Source organism: Oncorhynchus clarkii, chromosome 15, assembly GCF_045791955.1.
Source record: "Oncorhynchus clarkii lewisi isolate Uvic-CL-2024 chromosome 15, UVic_Ocla_1.0, whole genome shotgun sequence".
NCBI lineage: Eukaryota > Metazoa > Chordata > Actinopteri > Salmoniformes > Salmonidae > Oncorhynchus > Oncorhynchus clarkii.
The window spans coordinates 39,864,584-39,881,633 of NC_092161.1; positions in this window are offsets into that span (position 1 = coordinate 39,864,584).

The following is a 17,050-nucleotide window of genomic DNA, read 5'->3' on the forward strand; positions in this document are numbered from 1 at the left end:
TCTCTCTCTCTGTTCTCAGTTCTCTCTCTCTCTCTCTCAGTTCTCTCTCTCTCTCTCTCTCTCAGTTCTCTCTCTCTCGCTCAGTTCTCTCTCTCTCTCAGTTCTCTCTCTCTCTCTCAGTTCTCTCTCTCTCTCAGTTATCTCTCTCTCTCAGTTCTCTCTCTCAGTTCTCGCTCTCTCTCTCTCAGTTCTCTCTCTCTCTCTCTCTCTCAGTTCTCTCTCTCTCTGTTCTCTCTCTCAGTTCTCTCGCTCTGTTCTCTTTTCTCTCGCTCTGTTCTCTTTTCTCTCTCTCTGTTCTCTTTTCTCTCTCTCTCTCTCTTTCTCAGTTCTCTCTCTCAGTTCTCTCTCTCTGTTCTCAGTTCACCCTCTCTCTCTCAGTTCTCTCTCTCTCTCTCATCTCTCTCTCTCTCTCTCTCAGTTCTCTCTCTCTCTCAGTTCTCTCTCTCTCTCTCTCTCTCTCTCAGTTCTCTCTCTCTGTTCTCAGTTCCCTCTACCTCTCTCTCTCTGTTCTCTCTCTATCTCAGTTCTCTCTCTCTGTTCTCTTTTCTCTCTCAGTTCTCTCTCTCTCACTTTTTCTCAGTTCTCTCTCTCTCTCTCTCTCTCTCTCGTTCCCAGTTCTCTCTCTCTCTCTCTCTCTCTCTCTCTCTCAGTTCTCTCTCTCGGTTCTCTCTCTGTCACTCTCTCAGTTCTCAGTTCTCTCTCTCTCTCTGTTCTCTCTCTGTTCTCTTTTCTCTCTGTTCTCTCTCTCTCTTTCTCAGTTCTCTCTCTCTCTCAGTTCTGTCTCTCTCTCTCTCTCTCTCTCTCTGTTCTCTCTCTCTCTCTCTCTCTGTTCTATTTTCTCTCTCTCTGTTCTCTTTTCTCTCTCTCTCAGTTCTCTCTCTCTCTCTCTCAGTTCTCGCTCTCTCTCAGTTCTCGCTCTCTCTCAGTTCTCGCTCTCTCTCTCAGTTCTCTCTCTCTCTCTCAGTTCTCTCTCTCTCTCTCAGTTCTCTCGCTTGGTTCTCTTTTATCTCGCTCTGTTCTCTTTTCTCTCTCGCTGTTCTCTTTTCTCTCTCTCTCTCTCTCTCTTTCTTAGTTCTCTCTCTTTCTCAGTTCCCTCTCTCAGTTCTCTCAGTTCTCTCTCTCTCTCTGTTCTCTCTCTCTCTCAGTTCTCTCTCTCTCTCAGTTCTCTTTCAGTTCTCTCTCTCTCTCTCTCAGTTCTCTCTCTCTCTCTCTCTCTCTGTTCTCTTTTCTCTCTCTCTGATCTCTTTTTTCTCTCTCTGATCTCTTTTCTCTCTCTCTCTCTCTCTCTCTCTCTGTTCTCCCTTTTCTCTCTCTCTCTCTGTTCTCTCTCTCTCTCTCTGTTCTCCCTTTTCTCTCTCTCTCTCTGTTCTCTCTCTCTCTCTGTTCTTTCTTTCTCTCTCTCTCTCTCTTTCTCTGTTCTCTCTCTCTCTCTCTCTTTTCTCTCTCTCTGTTCTCTCTCTCTCTCAGATCTCAGTTCTCTACTGTCTTTCCACTCTCAGTTCTCTACTCTCATTCCTCTCTTTCTCTCTCTCTGTCTCTCTCTCTGTCTGTCTGTCTGTCTGTCTGTCTGTCTGTCTCTCTGTGTCTCTGTGTCTCTGTGTCTCTGTCTCGTTCTCTCTCTCTGTTCTCTCTCTCTCTGTTCTCTCTCTCTCTCTGTTCTCTCTCTCTCTCATTTCTCTCTCTCTGTTCTCGGAGCTCTCTCTCTCTGTTCTCTTTTCTCTCGCTCTGTTCTCTTTTCTCTTTTCTCTCTCTCTCTTTCTCAGTTCTTTCTCAGTTCTCTCTCTCTCTCTCTCTCTCTCTCTCTCAGTTATCTCTCTCTCTCTCTCTCTCTCTCAGTTCTCTCTCTCTCTTTCTCTGTTCTCTCTTTCTCTATTCTCTCTCTCTGTTATCTCTCTCTCTCTCTCTCTCTCTCAGTTCTCTCTCTCTCTTTCTCTGTTCTCTCTTTCTCTATTCTCTCTCTCTATCTCTCAGTTCTCTACTCTCTTTCCATTCTCAGTTCTCTACCTTCTTTCCACTCTCAGTTCTCTACTCTCTTTCCACTCTCAGTTCTCTACTCTCTTTCCACACTCTGTTCTCTACCCTCTTTCGACTCTCTGTTCTCTACCCTTTCCACTCTCTGTTCTCTACCCTCTTTCCACTCTCAGTTCTCTACTCTCTTTCCACTCAGTTCTCTACTCGCTTTCCACTCTGATCTCTTTTCTCTCTCTCTCTCTGTTCTCTTTTCTCTCTCTCAATCTCTTTCTCAGTTCTCACTCTCTCTCAGTTCTCTCTTTCTCAGTTCTCTCTCTCTCTCAGTTCTCTCTCTCTGTTCTCGCAGCTTTCTCTCTCTGTTCTCTTTTCTCTCTCTCTCTTATTTTCTCTCTCTCTCTCTCTTTCTTTCTCAGTTATTTCTCAGTTCTCTCTCTCTCTCTCTCTCTCTCAGTTCTCTCTCTCTCTCAGTTCTCTCTCTCTCTCTGTTCTCTCTCTCTCTTTCTCTGTTCTCTCTTTCTCCGTTCTCTCTCTCTATCTCTCAGTTCTCTACTCTCTTTTCATTCTCAGTTCTCTACCTTCTTTCCACTCTCAGTTCTCTACTCTCTTTCCACTCTCAGTTCTCTACTCTCTTTCCACACTCTGTTCTCTACCCTCTTTCCACTCTCTGTTCTCTACCCTTTCCACTCTCTGTTCTCTACCCTCTTTCCACTCTCAGTTCTCTACTCTCTTTCCACTCAGTTCTCTACTCGCTTTCCACTCTGATCTCTTTTCTCTCTCTCTCTCTGTTCTCTTTTCTCTCTATCTCAATCTCTTTCTCAGTTCTCTCTCTCTCTCAGTTCTCTCTCTCTCTCTGTTCTCTCTCTCTCTCTGTTCTCTCTCTCTCTTTCTCTGTTCTCTCTTTCTCCGTTCTCTCTCTCTATCTCTCAGTTCTCTCAGTTCTCTCTCTCTCGTTCCCAGTTCTCTCTCTCTCAGTTCTCTCTCTGTCTCTCTCTCAGTTCTCAGTTATCTCTCTCTCTCTGTTCTCTCTCTCTCTCTCTCAGTTCTCTCTCTGTTCTCTGTTCTCTCGCTCTGTTCTCTTTTCTCTCTCTCTCTCTTTCTTAGTTCTCTCTTTCTCAGTTCCCTCTCTCAGTTCTCTCTCTCAGTTCTCTCTCTCTCAGTTCTCTCTCTCTCTCTCTCTCTCTCTCTCTCTCTCTCTCTCAGTTCTCTCTCTCTCTCAGTTCTCTCTCAGTTCTCTCTCTCTCTCTCTCTCAGTTCTCTCTCTCTCTGTTCTCTTTTCTCTCTCTCTGATCTCTTTTCTCTCTCTCTGATCTATTTTCTCTCTCTCTCTCTCTCTGTTCTCTCTCTCTCTCTGTCCTCTCTCTCTCTCTCAGTTCTCTCTCTGTTCTCTTTTCTCTCAGTTCTCTCTCTCTCTCTCTCAGTTCTCTCTCTCTGTTCTCTGTTCTCTTTTCTCTCTCTCTGTTCTCTTTTCTCTCTCTCTCTGTTCTCTTTTCTCTCTCTCTCTCTCTCTCTCTCTCTCTCGTCGGAGTGCATGCTGGGAGTGAGTCGTCAAGCAGGAGTGATTGTGAGAGCGAATGGAATTTGTTTTCACTCTATTGGGTTTTGGTATGTACATATATATATATTGATTAGTTTAGTTGTTTTAATGGTATATTGTTTAACTATCACTAAGCACGTATAGGGGTGGTGGGATCTTTGAGGTTGGTTTTTCGCGAGGGCACAACCAGCGGGTGGGGCTGGTTGCAATGGCCACTCGCGGAAGTGTAGAGTTTGAAAAACTTAGTCGGAGGCATGGAGTAAAGATTCCTGCTGCGGCCGGGTGTTCAGTGGAAGAATGTAGCCTGGATGTGGGTGCTATCATTGGGTACGATAGCATCAAATCAGCCTCAAGGATGAATAGCGCTGTAGTGATATTCTTAGATTCAATTGAAAAGGTGAATAAGATAGTTGAGAGGGGTGTTGTGTTGCGGGAGACACAGACGCCGGTATTTCCACTTATGAATCCGGCGAAGAAAGTTATACTTTCTAACGTGCCACCATTTGTTAGAGATGAAGTGTTGGAGCGAGAGTTATCTCGCCATGGTCAAATCGTATCTACAATAAAGAAAGTTATTTTTGGATGCAAATCTCCGTTGTTGAAACATGTTGTGTCTCATTGGAGACAAGTGCATATGATTTTAAAAAAGGACGGAGATGAACTGAATTTAGCGTTCAGTTTTAAGATTGATGGATTTGATTATGTCTTCTATGCATCTACTGAATCAATGAAATGCTTTGGCTGTGGAAGAGAGGGGCATTTGGTGCGTAGTTGTCCCGAGAATGAGTGCGCTGAGCCTGGTAGTAGCTCTAGTGCGGGTGCAACTAACGCACCACCGCGAAGGGATGAACATGCTAAGGGTGTAGGGGAAGAGAGAAGGTGGGCAGATGTGGTTGGAAAAGTAGGAGAGGAAGGCATTGTGGATACGGGGGCAATTGTGGTAGATCAGAACAAAGAGGGAGGGGAAACAGTAGGTGAGATTGCGACTGCCGTCGCTGAGGTGGTGCTGGAAAATGAAATTGGAGGTCAAGAGGAGATTGAAATAACGGAAAAGGAAGCGGATGTTTTCAAAATACCGAGGAGTAAAAGGAAGAATTTAAGGGGTGGTGAAGGGTCTAATTCTAAGAGAAAGGTAGAGATTGATAAATCAGTTGAAGATGAACAAGTTGTAGAGATGGTGGAGGTTTCTTCTGGGGAGGATAGCGAGAGTGTGTCATCTGACGCGTCACAACAATATAGTGAGATAAATGGGGTGGAAGGGAGGTATGGGATTGAGAGGATACGTCAATTTCTGAAGTTGACAAAAGGGAAGAAATATATGCAGGATTACAATGTAACTGATTTTTTCCCTGAACGTGAATTGTTTATTGAATCAGCAAAGTTTCTGATGTCAAAAATTACAGGGGGAGGTTTGAAAAGCCCTGAAATTGCTAGAAAGTGGTCACGAGAGTGATAAGTGATGTAAATTCTAAAGAAAATGAAAGAGTTCAGTTGCAGTTTTAAGTCTGTTAAGAGTGGCTGTATCTTCCTCTGTATTTTTTTTCCCATCCATGAGCAGTTTTAAGATTTCTTCTTTAAACGTAAATGGGGTAAGAGATGGTAAGAAAAGAGCCATGGTGTATGAGTTAATTAGGGGAAAGGGAAGTGACATAAATTTTCTACAAGAAACGCATAGTAATTTGGAAAATGAAGTTATGTGGCAACAGGAGTGGGGGGGGGGGGGGACAGTGGTGTGTAGTCATAAAAACTCAAAAAGTGGGGGTGTGGTTATCTTGTTCTCAAAAGGGTTTTTGCCTTTGTCATATGAGGTTGAAGAGGTAGTTGAGGGGAGGTTATTAAAAGTTAGAGCAAGGTATGAAAACATCAGACATGTGTCTGATAAATGTATATGCCCCAGTGGTGACAGTTGAGAGGGTATGTTTTTTAGAGACATTATCAAATACCATTGAGAAATGTAACAAAGAAGATTATTTATTTATTGCTGGGGATTTTAACTGCAGAGTTAGCGATTTAGATAGAAATCACCAAGAACCTCATATAGCCTCAAGGACTTTTTTAAAACGCCTCATTGTAACACATGAACTGTGTGATATTTGGCGGAGTCAACATGGAGGAACAAGGCAGTACACCTGGGCGCATGTGAGAGAGAACATCATCTCTATGGCCAGGTTAGATAGGTTTTATGTTTTTGAGCATCAATCTCAGGTCTGTAAATCAAGTGTGATAACCCCAGTGGGATTTTCTGATCATTGTTTAATAACAGAGGTGGTGTTCATTAACGATGTAAAACCCAAAAGCGCATACTGGCATTTTAATATAACTTTATTGAGTGATGCTCACTTCAGGAACTGTTTCAGTTTTTTCTGGGAGAGGTGGAGGTCTCAAAATGCCAGTTTTGTAATTGTTCAACAGTGGTGGGATATAGGGAAAATCCAGATTCAACAATTTTGTAATCAATACACGAGGAATGTCACCAAGGATATCACCAGATCAATGAAAGCCCTAGAGTTTGAAATAGTGGAACTCATGACGTTGGTTGAGACCACAGGAGATCAAGGCCATACTCAGGCCCTCAAGAGGAGAAAAGCTGCATTGGCAGACCTGCTGGGTATCAGAGCACAGGGGGCATTGGTGAGAAGTAAGTTTCAGGGAATATCTGAAATGGATGCCTCATCCAAATTTTTCTTTGGTTTAGAGAAAAAGAATGGACAAAGAGAAATTATTCATTGTCTCAAATCAGCTGTTGGACAAGAGCTCACTAGCCCTAGTGAAATTACAAAGAGGGCAGTAGAGTTCTATGCTGAGCTCTACAAGTGTGAGTACAAAGAGGATAAAAAAGTGACACAGCAGTTCTTTGATGAGCTCCCAAAGGTGGCTGCAGAAGCTCAGGTTGAGCTTGAGCAACCATTGTCTTTGCAGGATTTATACACTGCATTAAAAGGCATGGAAAATGGAAGGGCACCAGGCATTGATGGGCTTCCCGTTGAAGTCTTTTTGGGCTATGTTGGGAGAGGATTGGTTAGAAGTAGTTAATGATAGTTTAACCAGAGGGTTACTACCAATAAGCTGCAGAAGGGCTGTCCTCACCCTACTGCCCAAAAAGGGTGACCCGAGGGAGGTGAAGAACTGGAGGCCGGTGGCTTTATTGTGCACTGATTATAAGATATTGTCAAAGGCTTTGTCCAACAGGCTGAGGGAGGTGATGGGGCAAATCATACATACGGATCAGTCCTACTGTGTTCCTGGCAGGCAGATAGGGGATAACATTTCTCTGATTTGTGATTTTTTGGACGTCTCTAGGGCTATTGGGTTGGATGCTGGTCTAATTTCAATTGATCAGGAAATTTGACCGAGTTGAACATCAATATTTATGGCACACGTTTGAGGCGTTTGGGTTCAGCTCTGGTTTTATTGCCATGATAAAGGTGATATATGGTGAAATTGAAAGTGTATTGAACGTTAACGGTGGTTTGAGTGCTCCTTTTAAAGTGTGTAGAGGTGTTCTTTGTCAGGAATGTTATGTGCCATTGCTATAGAGCCACTACTAAATAGCATTAGAAGTCGCATTGCAGGGGTGTACTTTTCAGAGGATATTCCTCCTATTCGTCTCTCAGCCTATGCTGATGATGTACAGTGCCTTGCGAAAGTATTCGGCCCCCTTGAACTTTGCGACCTTTTGCCACATTTCAGGCTTCAAACATAAAGATATAAAACTGTATTTTTTTGTGAAGAATCAACAACAAGTGGGACACAATCATGAAGTGGAACGACATTTATTGGATATTTCAAACTTTTTTAACAAATCAAAAACTGAAATATTGGCCGTGCAAAATTATTCAGCCCCTTTACTTTCAGTGCAGCAAACTCTCTCCAGAAGTTCAGTGAGGATCTCTGAATGATCCAATGTTGACCTAAATGACTAATGATGATAAATACAATCCACCTGTGTGTAATCAAGTCTCCGTATAAATGCACCTGCACTGTGATAGTCTCAGAGGTCCGTTAAAAGCGCAGAGAGCATCATGAAGAACAAGGAACACACCAGGCAGGTCCGAGATACTGTTGTGAAGAAGTTTAAAGCCGGATTTGGATACAAAAAGATTTCCCAAGCTTTAAACATCCCAAGGAGCACTGTGCAAGCGATAATATTGAAATGGAAGGAGTATCAGACCACTGCAAATCTACCAAGACCTGGCCGTCCCTCTAAACTTTCAGCTCATACAAGGAGAAGACTGATCAGAGATGCAGCCAAGAGGCCCATGATCACTCTGGATGAACTGCAGAGATCTACAGCTGAGGTGGGAGACTCTGTCCATAGGACAACAATCAGTCATATTGCACAAATCTGGCCTTTATGGAAGAGTGGCAAGAAGAAAGCCATTTCTTAAAGATATCCATAAAAAGTGTTGTTTAAAGTTTGCCACAAGCCACCTGGGAGACACACCAAACATGTGGAAGAAGGTGCTCTGGTCAGATGAAACCAAAATTGAACTTTTTGGCAACAATGCAAAACGTTATGTTTGGCGTAAAAGCAACACAGCTGAACACACCATCCCCACTGTCAAACATGGTGGTGGCAGCATCATGGTTTGGGCCTGCTTTTCTTCAGCAGGGACAGGGAAGATGGTTAAAATTGATGGGAAGATGGATGGAGCCAAATACAGGACCATTCTGGAAGAAAACCTGATGGAGTCTGCAAAAGACCTGAGACTGGGACGGAGATTTGTCTTCCAACAAGACAATGATCCAAAACATAAAGCAAAATCTACAATGGAATGGTTCAAAAATAAACATATCCAGGTGTTAGAATGGCAAAGTCAAAGTCCAGACCTGAATCCAATCGAGAATCTGTGGAAAGAACTGAAAACGGCTGTTCACAAATGCTCTCCATCCAACCTCACTGAGCTCGAGCTGTTTTGCAAGGAGGAATGGGAAAACATTTCAGTCTCTCGATGTGCAAAACTGATAGAGACATACCCCAAGCGACTTACAGCTGTAATCGCAGCAAAAGGTGGCGCTACAAAGTATTAACTTAAGGGGGCTGAATAATTTTGCACGCCCAATTTTTCAGTTTTTGATTTGTTAAAACAGTTTGAAATATCCAATAAATGTCGTTCCACTTCATGATTGTGTCCCACTTGTTGTTGATTCTTCACAAAAAAATACAGTTTTATATCTTTATGTTTGAAGCCTGAAATGTGGCAAAAGGTCGCAAAGTTCAAGGGGGGCGAATACTTTCGCAAGGCACTATAGTTGTGTTAGTGAAAAATCAAGCAGAGGTGGATAGCTTGAGTCTAATGGTTGATCGTTTTAAGGGAATATCCTCTGCAAAGGTAAATTGGGAGAATAGTTGTGCTTTACAGATTGGAGAATGGTCTGGAGGGATCATGGCTTTGCCAGGGGGGCTAGAATGGTGTAAGGGAGGTTTTAAGTATCTTGGAGTGTACCTAGGAGATGAGGGGACTAAAAATTGGAGTGGGGTGGTTGAAATGGTGGAAGGGAGGATGAGGAGATGGCGTTGGTTACTATCTCGTATGTCATATAGGGAGCGCACTATTATAGTTAACAATGTGATTGCCTCTGCACTGTGGCATCGGTTGTCAGTTTTAGAACCACCATCTGGCCTTCTGGCTAAGATACAGGCAATTATTGTGGATTTCTTTTGGGATAAATATCACTGGGTTCCACAAAGTGTTTTGTATTTGTCAAAAGAGGAGGGGGGACAAGGTCTTGTACATCTTGCTAGTAGGGCTGCTGCTTTCCGGTTTCAGTTTATTCAAAGGTTGCTTTATGGACCGGAAAATGTGGTGTGGAGAGGGGTGGCAGGTCTTATATTACAGCGGGTTGGAGGATTAGGTTTAAAGAAGGCTTTATTTCTGGTTGATAGTAGCCAGATTTCTAGGGAGGGAGTACCTCCGTTTTACAGAGGCCTTCTCAGAGTGTGGAGCATGATGAAGTTGTCTAGACGAACTTCAGCGGAGTCAGTGCATTGGCTGTTGGAGGAACCTCTGGTGTATGGGGCAAGACTGGATTGTACAACTGCAGCTGTTCCACATTTCTCCTGGTGAAGGGGAAAATCATCACCTTAAGACAGTTAATGGCCATGGCTGGGCCCACCTTAATGGATGGAAGACGGGTGGCAGAACATTTGGGGATGAGGTCGGAAAGTTATTGTCCGACAAATGCTGGGGAGCTGCAGGAAGGCTCTGTCAGCGGAAGAATGGGGTATGCTTAGTAGCCACAAGAAGAAGGTACAAGATGAAAACGTCTCATTTCCAAGACTAGGGATTACACCAAATATCCCAGAGTCAGAAAGAAAGGCGTTATTGCTGGATTTGAGAGGGTTGGAGGAGGTGGGTTTGGATGAGGTGAATGGGAAGGGCTTGTATAGGGGGTGTGTCAAGGTGTTGAATAAAGATAAATTGAAAAATAGAAAAGACACTCCATGGAGGGTAAAATTGGGCATTGATGACAAGGTAAAGCCAGCATGGAGAGCACTGTACAAGCCACCGTTACAAATGGGTACTGGTGATATGCAATGGAGGGTTTTACATGGCATCATTGCAGTTAATGCTTTTGTATCTGTTATTAACTCAGATGTTAGAGATGGATGTCCTTTTTGTAATATAAGAGAAACCATTTTTCACTGTTTTATGGAGTGTGAGAGGATAAAACCTCTATTGGAAATGCTGGAATCTTTGTTTAAAGCTGTAGGGGAGTTTTTCAATAACACTGTTTTGATTTTGGGGTTTCAATATAGTAAACAACAGAAAAGAAAATGTCAAATGTTAAATTTTCTTTTGGGACAAGCTAAGATGTCAATTTTTCTGAGTAGGAAACATAAGATAGAAACGGGATATGGGCAGGATGTAAGATGTGTTTTTAAAGGATTAGTGAAAGCAAGAATAAAAGTAGATTTTAAGTTATTTTCAGCTGTAAAAGATCTCCTATTATTTGAGGAGAAGTGGGCCTACGAAGGAGCGCTTTGTTTTGTAGAGGAGGGGAAATTATTTTTTGCTGATGAAATAAGTTGAATGTATATGTTATGTATTTATTTTTGTTTAGGAATTACATTTGTTGTTTCATTTCTGAAAAGGCAGTGTGTCATTATTTATGTTAGAACTTGAGTAAAAAATAAAGGTTTTATAAAAACTCAAACTCTCTCTCTCTCTCTCTCTCTGATCTCTTTTCTCTCTCTCTCTGTTCTCTTTTCTCCCTCTCTCTGGTCTCTTTTCTCTCTATCTTTCTCAGTTCTCTCTTTCTCAGTTCTTTCTCAGTTATCTCTCTTTCTCAGTTATCTCTCTCTCTGTCTCTCTCTCTGTCTCTCTCAGTTCTCTCTCTCTCTGTCTCTCTCTCAGTTCTCAGTTCCCTCTCTCAGTTCTCACTCTCTCTCTCTCTCTTTCCACTCTCAGTTCTCACTCTCTCTCTCTCTCTTTCCACTCTCAGTTCTCTACTCTCTTTCCACTCTCAGTTCTCTTTTCTCTCTCTCTCTCTGTTCTCTTTTCTCTCTCTCTCATTCTCTTTCTCAGTTCTCTCTCTCTCAGTTCTCGCTCTCTCTCTCTCTCTCTCTTTCTCAGTTCTCTCGCTCAGTTCTCTCTCTCAGTTCTCTCCCTCTCTGTTCTCTCCCTCTCTCAGTTCTCTCTCTCTCTCAGTTCTCTCTCTCTCAGTTCTCTCTCTCTCTCTGTTCTCTTCTCTCGCTAGGTTCTCTCGCTCTGTTCTCTTCTCTCTCTCTCTGTTCTCTTCTCTCTTTTCTCTCTCTCTCTCTCTCTGTTCTCTTTTCTCTCTCTCTGTGTTCTCTTTTCTCCCTCTCTCTGGTCTCATTTCTCTCTCTCTTTCTCAGTTCTCTCTTTCTCAGTTCTTTCTCAGTTCTCTCTCTTTCTCAGTTCTCTCTCTCTCTGTCTCTCTCTCTCTCTCAGTTCTCTCTATCTCTGTCTCTCTCTCAGTTCTCAGTTCCCTCTCTCAGTTCTCACTCTCTCTCTCTCTCTCTTTCCACTCTCAGTTCTCTACTCTCTTTCCACTCTCAGTCTCTACTCGCTATCCACTCTCAGTTCTGTTTTTTCTCTCTCTCTCTGTTCTCTTTTCTCTCTCTCTCATTCGCTTTCTCAGTTCTCTCTCTCTCAGTTCTCTCTCTCTCTCTCTCTCTCTCAGTTATCTCTCTCAGTTCTCTCCCTCTCTCAGTTCTCTCCCTCTCTCAGTTCTCTCTCTCTCTCAGTTCTCTCTCTCTCTGTTCTCTTCTCTCTCTCAGTTCTCTCGCTCTTTTCTCTTCTCTCTCTCTGTTCTCTTCTCTCTTTTCTCTCTCTCAGTTCTCAGTTCTCTCTCTCAGTTCTCAGGTCCCTCTCTCTCTTTCAGTTCTCTCTCTCTCAGTTCTCTCTCTCTCTCTCAGTTCTCTCTCTCAGTTCTCTCTCTCAGTTCTCTCTCTGTTCTCTCTCTCTGTTCTCTTTTCTCTTTTTCTCAGTTCTCTCTCTCTCATTAGTCTCTCTCTCTCTCTCTCTCTCTCTCTCTCTCATTAGTCTCTCTCTCTCTCTCTCTCTCTGTTCTCGTTTCTATCTCAGTTCTCTCTCTCTCTTTTTCTCAGTTCTCTCTCAGTTCTCTCTCTCTCAGTTCTCTCTCTCTCAGTTCTCTCGCTCTCTCTCAGTTCTCTCTCTCTGTTCTATTTTCTCTCTCTCTCTCGTTCCCAGTTCTCTCTCTCTCGTTCCCAGTTCTCTCTCTCTCTCTCTCTCTGTTCTCTCTCTCTGATCTATTTTCTCTCTCTTTCTCAGTTCTCTCTCTCTGTTGCCTCTCTCTCTCTCAGTTCTCTCTCTCTTTCTCAGTTCTCTCTCTCTCTGTTCTCTCTCTCTGTTCTCTTTTTTCTCTCTCAGTTCTCTCTCTCCCTTTTTCTTAGTTCTCTCTCTTCTCAGTTCTCTCTCTCTCTCTTTCTCTGTTCTCTTTTCTCTCTCTCTCTCTCAGTTCTCTCTCTCTTTCTCAGTTCTCTCTCTCTCTCTCTCTCTCTCTCTCTCTCTCTCTCTCTCTCTCTCTCTCTCTCTCTCTCTGTTCTCTGTTCCCTCTCTCTCTGTTCTCTGTACCCTCTCTCTCTCTATTCTCTCCCTCTCTCTGTTCTCTCTCTCTGTCCTCTCTCTCTCTCTCTGTTCTCTCTCTCTCTCTGTTCTCTCTCTCTCTCTCTCTCTCTCTCTGTTCTCTCTCTCTCTCTGTTCTCTCTCTCTCAGTTCTCTCTCTCTCAGTTCTCTCTCTCTCTCTCTCTCTCTCTCTCAGTTCTCTCTCTCTCAGTTCTCTCGCTCTCTCTGTTCTCTCGCTCTCTCTGTTCTCTCGCTCTCTCTCTGTTCTCTCTCTCTCTCTCTCTCTCTGTTCTCTCTCTCCCTCTCTCTCTCTCTCCCTCTCTCTCTCTCTGTTCTCTCTCTCTCTCTCTCTCTCAGTTCTCTCTCTCTCTCTCTCAGTTCTCTCATTTCTCTCTCTCAGTTCTCTCTCTCTTTTCTCTCTCTCTGTTCTCTCTCTCTGTTCTATTTTCTCTCTCTCTCTCAGTTCTCTCTCTCAATTCTCTCTCTCTGTTCTCTTTTTTCTCTCTCAGTTCTCTCTCTCTCTTTTTCTCAGTTCTCTCGCTCTTTCTCAGTTCTCTCTCTCTCTCTCTGTTCTCTTTTCTCTCTCTCTCTGTTCTCTCTCTCTCTCTCTCTCTCTCTCTCTCTCTCTCTCTCTCTCTCTGTTCTCTGTTCCCTCTCTCTGTTCTCTGTTCCCTCTCTCTCTGTTCTCTGTTCCCTCTCTCTCTGTTCTCTCTCTCTCTCTCTCTGTTCTCTCTCTCTCTCTCTGTTCTCTCTCTCTCTCTCTGTTCTCTCTCTCTCTCTCTCTCTCTCTCTCTCTCTCTCTCTCTCTCTCTGTTCTCGCTCTCTCTCTGTTCTCTCTCTCTCTCTCTCTCTCTGTTCTCTCTCTCTCTCTGTTCTCTCTCTCTCTCTGTTCTCTGTCTCTCTTGTTCTCTCTCTCTCTCTTTCTCAGTTCTCTCTGCTCTCTCTCTCTCAGTTCTCTCTCTCTCTCTGTTCTCTCTCTCTCTTGTTCTCTCTCTCTCTCTTTCTCAGTTCTCTCTGCTCTCTCTCTCTCAGTTCTCTCTCTCTCTCTGTTCTCTCTCTCTCTCTCTGTTCTCTCTCTCTCTCTCTCTCTCTCTCTCTCTCTCTCTCTCTCTCTCTGTTCTCGCTCTCTCTCTGTTCTCTCTCTCTCTCTGTTCTCTCTCTCTCTCTGTTCTCTGTCTCTCTTGTTCTCTCTCTCTCTCTTTCTCAGTTCTCTCTGCTCTCTCTCTCTCAGTTCTCTCTCTCTCTCTGTTCTCTCTCTCTCTTGTTCTCTCTCTCTCTCTTTCTCAGTTCTCTCAGTTCTCTCTCTCTCTCTCTCTCTCTCTCTCTCTCTCAGCTCTCTCTCTCAGCTCTCTCTCTCTCTCTCTCTCTCTCTCTCTCTCTGTTCTCTCTCTCTCTGTTCTCTCTCTCTCTGTTCTCTCTCTCTCTCTCTCTCTCTCTCTCTCTCTCTCTCTCTCTCTCTCTCTCTCTCTCTCTCTCTCTCTCTCTCTCTCTCTCTCTCTCTCTCTCTCTCTCAGCTCTCTCTCTCTCTCTCTCTCTCTCTGTTCTCTCTCTCTCTCAGTTCTCTCTGTTCTCTCTCTCTCTCAGTTCTCTCTGTTCTCTCTCTCTCTCTCAGTTCTCTCTCTCTCTCTCGTTCTCTCAGTTCTCTCTCTGTTCTCTTTTCTCTCTCTCTATGTTCTCTTTTCTCTCTCTCTGTTCTCTTTTCTCTCTCTCTGTTCTCTTTTCTCTCTCTCTCTCTCTCTTCTCTCTCTGTTCTCTTTTCTCCCTCTCTTTCTCTTTTCTCTCAGTTTTCTCTCTTTCTCAGTTCTTTCTCAGATCTTTCTCAGTTCTCGATCTTTCTCAGTTCTCTCTCTTTCTCAGTTCTCTCTCTCTCTGTCTCTCTCAGTTCTCTCTGTCTCTCTCTCAGTTCTCAGTTCCCTCTCTCTTTCTCTCTCTCTCTCTTTCCACTCTCAGTTCTCTACTCTCTTTCCACTCTCAGTTCTCTACTCTCTTTCTCTCTCTCTCAAACACATGAAAGCATCAGAATGTATTTCTAAAAAATGTAGACGGTCTGTTATTTTGGTGTAGAATTATATTAAATCACTGTACACTTCCCTGAAATATTTGTATTATCTTGTGTATATAGTACATTGCAACATCCCCTCTTAGCATTTGGAAAAATTTAACAAAAACATAACTGGAGAGAGAGCAATGTGATGTTTGTTTAGTGATATTTAAAAAATTACTTTTCTGGCTCTTGTGCTGTCAAAAAATGTAACATCAATCCACTGTTCACCGTGAAAGTCACCGACTCCCAGAGAGAGTCGCAGGCAGAGAGAGTTTATGTACAGTATAGTGCTATGTGTCGGCTCAGTCAGTAGCAGGAGGGCCGTAGTGCTAAAGGGGGGTCGTACTATAGTCCACTGACCCCTGCCTGACCTCTGAATGCACTCTGTTGGGTCCCGGGAACCCCTCGCTCAGCCCTGTTCAGCCCCGTCCATAATGAGATCATTACCAACAGTTAATTAAAAGTGATGAGTCTTCTCAAACTTTTCCACATAACGCATTGTGTCCAAACAATTGTGTCCCTTGTGGATATCTGAGGAAGAAAGAAGGGGGAGACCAGATGGAGGAGAGCGACCAATGTCCTCACGCCTGAGAAACTGTCTTCCCTCGCTTTTTTGCCTTTCAATGAATGCTTTGTTTTCTGTAGCAGGGTCGGCTCTCCAGGGTTCAGGGGGATGCTGCTGTGCCGTGCTCTGCCTGGGTAACTGTGGGCTGGGGGTTGGAACGGTGATGAGGTTGGGGATGAGGATGGGGATGGGACTGGAGGTATGGTTTGGGATGAGGCTGGGGACAGGATTGTTACTTTATTGTGCTTCTATGTTTTACACTTTAAAAACACTGATATGATTTATATTTTTAAGACATTTATACAATTTGTACCTTTAAACTTTTGTTTTGAGTATTTTATTTTGGGATCACGGTGTTAGTTATTTTCTTTACATGCCGCTTTTGGCTGGATTTTGCTGTCTCCTAGTGTAGAAAAGTCCAGACCAGATTTAGTATTTCCGTATAACCCCTAGTTTGTCCCTTTAGTTAGAATGTCTGACAGCTCATCAATCAATCACCCCTAACTTTCTATCCGATCAGAGACATTCTCTTCGGCTTGTTGTAAGTCCCGCCTCCAGCCAGTAAGTTTCAGTGAAGACAGAGAATGGCCAGTTCGTGATTATTCACAGTAGTAATAAGACAAGTTTCAGCATTTTTGACTGTATTTGTGCATGCATCTAAAAGTAAGAATATGTCATGTTTATCATACTGTATGCTGTCGGGTGGGGGGGATAAAGTTATCCGGTTTATTATGAAGTTGTAAATTGAAATTGCTTATGCATCGTCTTTGCTAGGCTGGACACTACATTTTTAACAACGCTTTTTTCTGATAAACTAGTTCATTGCATTCACCGTGGAGCCCAGTTTCATAATATGACCATATTTCCCAGCTGCTTGCCGTCGTTTTGAAGTAATCACGAAAAAACAGGCCTTATTTTACGGCATTTTTCACCCTGCCAGCTCCTATTAGTTCTATTGAGCACCGTGGCACCAACTCTCCTTCCGAATGTTCTATACCCAGCTTATGTTCTAAGTCACACCGCCTGCTTCGTTATTGTTGGCAGTGAGACCTGCTCACGTTGTTAATAGTTCAAATGTAAACAAAAACAAAAAATTACTCATGGAACTCTGTCGTCCCATTGATTCCTATAGGGGAAATATAGGCATGCCTGTCTATTTCGCCAAATATCTTGCATTGTGCATATTTCAATTTCCTTTCAAGTCGGAAGCCTTTTTAGAATCATCAGCATCTCATCTTTCTAATTACGTAAGTCTGGACAGCGAGCTCGGTTGTCATCAAATTCTAGCCCCAAAATACTTTTTGCCCTTGGAATGCTGAGCTCCCCCCATTGGTTTCATATGGAGAGGCATGCCGGTCGATTTCGCCAAATATTTCACACTGCGTATATTTAGATTTTTTCAAGTCGGGCACCATTTTAAAATAAAAAAATCAGAAGTTGTTTTAATGATCGCTCTTGCTCCATCCCACAATTTTCAGTTATTGCACCTTCCAGTTGTCACGTGTACGGGACACTTTATAGTTTACCGTCTATGTTAGCATGCTAGAGCTATATTGTGTAGCAATGTATAGACTGCAGCTGTATTCTGCCACTGTAATTCATGTTCTCCTATACTGAATGGTTTTTAGATGTAATAGAACTATTACATAGACTATTACATCTGTGTGAAGGAGTATTTGAAATCAAATGTTTTTTTGTCACATGCACCAAATACAGCAGTGAAATGCTTCCTTTCAAGCCCTTTAACCAACAATGCAGTTAAGAAAATACCCCCAAAAAGTACAAAAGTAACAAATAATGAAAGAACATCAGAAAAATAACAATAGCGAGGTTATATACATGGGCACCGGTTAGTTGAGATAAAATATACATGTAGGTAGAGT